Below are 6,039 nucleotides of genomic sequence, written 5' to 3'. Positions count from 1 at the left end.
GACGTTTGCTCCTTGGAAGAAAAGTTATGACAAACCTAGACAGCATACAAAAAAGCAAAGACATTACATTGCCAAAAAGGACTGTCTAGTCAAAGCTATGTTTTTTCCACTAGTCATGTATAGATGTGAGAGTTGGACTATAAAGAAAGCTGAGCACCGAAGAATTGATGCTTCTGAACTGTGGTGTTGGAGAAGACGTTGAGAGTCCCTTGGACTGCAAGGAGATCAAACCATTCCATCCTCAAGGAAATCAGTCCTGAATATTCATTGGAAGGACTGATGTTGAAACTGAAGCTCCAATACTTTGGCCACCTGATGTGAAGAACTTATTCTTTGGAAAAGACTCTGATGTTGGGAAAGATTGAAGGCAGGGGTAGAAGGGGACGACAGAGGATGAGATGATTGGATGGCATCACCAACTCAATGGACGTGAATTTGAGCAGGCTCTGGGAGTTAGTGATGGGCAGGGAAGCCCTGCATGCTGCAGTCCATGGGGTCGCAAAATGTTGGACAAAACTAAGCGACTGAACTGAACTGATAGTCACTTTATCATTTTCCATAAAATTTCTTTGAAACTAACATTTTACAGTAAATTATTTGTAAGAATATAATCGAATTCAAAATGGTATATCATGTACACTCTATTTTTAATTAAATTTAATAAAAATGTATTGTGAAAGTTCTTCGAATTTGACCATTAGGCATAATTCTCAGTAAGAGGATCACAGACAGTATGCTATGGCATAGGAATCTCTTCAAAATAAAATTCTAAAACTAAACATACCAAAAGGTCTTCTTGCTGATTCTTAGTGAGGAGGAGAGATCCGGGACATAGAACAATGTACTAAACTGTATGTTTATGACACTACACAGCTTCAAAAATGTATTCATATCAGTTACATGATTTCTGGCTACTACATTCCTTTCAGGTACTTAGAATATACTTGTAAATGATTTTCTTCCTCACCTTTAAGATCTTTATTTTCTTCATCTGATTATTAAATATATGCTGATCTGAATGTTTTCAAACAATCCAGGAAAAATAAGCAATCAAGTTAAAGCTGCTGGCTGTCTCAGCCTCAGCATTCATCATCCATCCTTTTGGATGTTTCTGTGCTTGTACACATAATATGTACAAGAATAGGATGTCATTAGGACAGTATCAGAAATACCCTGTATCCGTTTTCTGTTGCTATAGAAAACTTTACCTACGTTCCATGATCTAGTCCTTGTAAAGTTATCAGCTTCTTTAAGGAATTAGGACACTTATGTCACTGTTATTCCAACCTTCCTTATGTATATAAACATCTCCATCATGGCTATTATTTTCCCAGCATCTGAATGAGCTGGAGCGTTGAGCCCTGGTGAAAATCACTATGGTCATTTCAAGTTGACCTAAAAGGAAGAGTTGTCAGGAGGTTCAGAGAGCCCCAGGCAGGATAAACCCAGGGAGGAACACACTGAGAGGCAGAGTACTCAAATTGACAAAAATTAAAGAAAAGATATTAAAAGCAATAAGGGAAAAGGCAATAAATAATATTCAAGGGAATCCCCATAAAGTTAGCAGCTGGTTTCTCAGCAGAAATTGTGCAGGTCAGAAGGGAGTGACATGATATATTTAAAGTGATGAAAGGGAAGGACCTACAACTGAGAATACTATACCCAGCAAGGCTCTCATGCAGATTCTACAGAGAAATGAAAAGATTTACAGACAAGTAAAAGCTAAGAGGATTCATCACCACCAGACCAACTTTACCATCTGAGCCACCAGGGAATTCTTGGTGGCTCAGATGGTAAAGAATCTGCCTGCAATACAGGAGACCCAGGATCAGGAAGATCTCTTAGAGAAAGGAATGGTTACCCACTTCAGTATTCTTGTCTGGAGAATTCTATGAACAGAGGAGCCTGGTGGGCTACAGTCCATCTGGTCACAGAGACAGACACGACTGAGCAACTAACACCTTTTTTGCACTTTCAGACCAACTTTGCAACAAATGCTAAAGGAACTGCTCTAGGTGGAAAAGAAAAGGCCACAACTGAAACCAAAGAAATGATGAATGGAAAAGCTCACCAGTAAAGGCAAACATACAGTAAATGCTTCTCACCAGCAATCGTGAGAAGAGTACAGCATAGACGTAGGATACTGGAAATACCTTTGAAATTAAGACCAGTAACTTAAAATCATCTTGTATATAGATGCTATGTCAAAACCTCATGATAACCACAAACCAAAAATCTAAAATAGATACACACAAAAAAGAAAAAGGAATCTAAACACAACACCAAAGTTAGTCATCAAATCACAAGAGGACAAAAGAAGAAGGGAAGAAAAAAGCTCTACAAAAACAAACCCCAAACAATTAATTAAATGGCAATGAGAACATATATTCTGAAAATTACCTTAAGCCTAAATAGATTAAATGCTTCAACCAAAAGACATAGACTGGCTGAATGGATACAAAAACAATACCTTATACATAAGAGACCCACTTCAGATCTAGAGACACACACAGACTGAAAGTGCGGAGATTTGCATCCTATGCAAATGGAAACCAAAAGAAAACTGGAGTAGCAATATTCATATAAGACAAAATAGACTTTAAAATAGACACTGTTACAAGAGACAAGGAAGATTATGATCAAGAGGTCAATCCAAGAAGAAGGTAAACCCAACCTCGGCATACCTCTAAATATAAGGCAAACAGAACAGTTGTAACTCTGCAGGGTTTCCTTCTGATTTAAATTTAAATATTGACTTGTCAATTATGAGTCCCTCCACTGGCCCCATGTAAAACAGTCTTTAATGCTTCCCTCTAGATCACTGAAACTGAAAGCTAGTTCTTTGAAAAGATAACCAAAATTGATAAACCACTAGACACACTCATCAGAAAAAAAAAGGAGAGGACTCAAATCAATAAAACTGGAACTGAAAAGGAGAAGTTGCAACAGTCACCACAGGAATACTAAGCATCACGACAGACCACTACAAGCAACTACAATATACTCCAATAAAATGAACAGCCTAGAAGAAATGGACAAATTCTTAGGAAGGTACCAAGACTGAACCAGGAGGAAAGAAAAAATATGAACAGACCAATTACATGTATTGAAATTAAATCAGAAATTTAAAAGCTCACAACAAGCAAAAGTCCAGGACCAGATAGCCTCATAGGTGAATTCTATTAAACATTTACAGAAGCGTTAACACCCATCCCGGAGAAGGCAATGGCACCCCACTCCAGTACTCTTGCCTGGAAAATCCCATGGACGGAGGAGCCTGGTAGGCTACAGCCCATGGGGTCGCTAAGAGTCGGATACGACTGAGCAACTTCACTTTCACTTTTCCCTTTCATGCACTGGAGAAGGAAATGGCAACCCACTCCAGTATTCTTGCCTGGAGAATCCCAGGGACGGCGGAGCCTGGTGAGCTGCCGTCTATGGGGTCGCACAGAGTCGGACACGACTGAAGCGACATAGCGGCAGCAGCAGCAGCAGCTAACACCCATCCTTCTGAAGCTATTCAAAAAATTGCAGAGGAAGGAAACTTCTGAGTTCATTTTCTGAGGCAACAATCACTCCAATACCAAATCAGACAAGATATCACAAAAATAGAAAATCACAGGTCAATATCACTGATGAACACAGATGCAAGAAATCCTCAACAAAATACTATCAAATCAACTCCAACAAAACATTAAAAAGATCACACACCATAATCAAGGCAATTTATCCCAGGGAAGTTAGGATTTTTCAATATTAAGAAAACAATCAATGTGATATACCACATTAACAAATTAGAGATGGTTTTTTATTCTTTATTTGGATCATCTCAATAGATGCAGAAAAATCTTTTGATAAAATTGAACATGCATTTATGATTTAAAAAAAAAAAACTCTTCAGGAAGTGGGTGTAAAGAAACCATATGGGCTTGCCTGGTGGTTCAGATGGTAAAGAATCTGCCTGCAATGCAGAAGACCTGGGTTCAATCCCTAGGTTGGGAAGATCCCCTGGAGAAGGAAATGGCTACCCACTGCAGTATTCTTGCTTGGAGAATCTCACAGAAGCCTGGTGGCCTACAGTCCTTAGGGTCACAAGAGTCAGACATGACTGAGCAACTATCACTCTCTTACTTTGATGTCAACATAATAAGGCCATATATAACTACCCACAGCTCATACTGTATTCAACTGTGAAAAGCTGAAACCATTTCCTCTAAGTTTACCACTCGCCACTTTGATTTGGCATAGTTTTAGAAATCCTAGCCACATCAACCATACAGAAAAAAGAGATGAGGAATCCAAACTGGAAAAAAGAAGTAAAACTCTCACTATTTGCACGATGAGAGTACATCGATGTAGTACATAGAAAATCTAGAAAATGCTACCAGCAAACTTCTGGGGTTCATTGGTGGATTCCACAAGCTTACAGGATACAAAATTAATATATAGAAATCTGTGACATTTCTATTCACAAACAAAAGAAAATAACACAACAGAAATTAAGGAAACAATCCCATTCACTCTAGCAAAAAATAATAATAATAAAATACCTGTAACTAAACTTACCTTACAAAGCAAAGACCTACACCCTGAAAACTATAAGATTTGATAAAAGATATATTGAAAATATAGATGATACAAACAGATGGAAAGATATACTGTGTTGTTGGACTGGAAGTATCACTATTATTCAAATGACCATATTATCCAAGACAATCTACAGATTCAATGCAATACCCATCAAAGGCATTTTTCATAGAACTGGAACACATAATTTTAAAATTTTTATGGAAATACCAAAGATGTCAAATAGCCAAAACAATCTTGAGAAAGAGGAACAGAGTTGGAGGAACCACGCTTCTTGTCTTCAGCCTATACTACAAAGCTACAGTTATCAAAACAGTATAGTACTGGCAGAAAATGAGACATTAGATCAGTGGGACAGGATAGAAAGTGCAGAAAGAAACCCAAAAACTGTGGTCAATTAATCTATGACAAAGGAGGCAAGATTATACAATGGGCAAAAGACGGTATCCTCAACAGGTGTTGGGAAAACTGGACAGCTACAGGTAAGAGAATAAAATTAGAACATTCTCTAATACCATAAACAAAAATAAATTGAAAATTGCTTATAGACCTAAATGTAAGAATGGATACTATAAAACTCTAAGAGGAAAACACAGGTAGAAAATTCTTGACATAAGTCACAGCAATATCTTTTTGGATCCATCTTCTAGAGTAAATGCAAATAAAACCAAAACTAAACAAATAGGACCTACTTAAACTTACAAGCTTTTGCACAGCAAAGAAAACCATAAATAAAATGAGAAGATAACATAGGGAATTGGAGAAATATTTTAAAAGATGCTCCTGACAAAAGATTAATTTCCAAAATATTCAAAGAGCTCATATACCTTAATATCAAACAAAAAAAAATCCAATCAAAAAATGGAGAGAAGATGTAAATAGACATTTCTCCAAAGAAGAGATACAGATTACCAACAGGCACATTAAAAGATGCTCAACAACACTAATAATTAGTGAAATGCTAATCAAAATTACAATTAGGTATCACATCACAAGGGCTTCCCAGGTGACTCAGTGGTAAAGAATCCACCTGCAAAGCAGGAGACATAGGCTCCATCCCTAGGTCAGGAAGATCCCCTGGAGGAGGAATTGGCCACCCACTCTAGCATTCTTCCCTGAGAAATTCCGTGGGCAGAGGAGCCTGGCGGGCTACAGTCCATGAGGTCACAAAAGAGTCAGATACGACTTAGCAACTAAACAACAACGTCACATCACAGTGCTCAGAATGGCCATGATTAAAAAGTCTACAAATCATCAATGCTGGAGACAGTGTGGAGAAAAAGGAGCCCTCTTGCATTGCTGGTCGGGATGTAAACTGGCACAACCACTATAGAGAATAGTTTGGAGGTTCCTTACAAACTAACAATAGATGTACAATGTGATCCTGCTATCCCTCTTCTGGGCACATATCTGGGGAAAACTCTAATTCAAAGAGATACATGCACCTCACTG

The sequence above is a fragment of the Giraffa tippelskirchi genome, chromosome 1 (genome assembly GCF_054371585.1).
Source record: "Giraffa tippelskirchi isolate mGirTip1 chromosome 1, T2T-mGirTip1v1.2.pri, whole genome shotgun sequence".
Classification (NCBI taxonomy): domain Eukaryota; kingdom Metazoa; phylum Chordata; class Mammalia; order Artiodactyla; family Giraffidae; genus Giraffa; species Giraffa tippelskirchi.
This window is presented reverse-complemented; position numbering follows the sequence as displayed.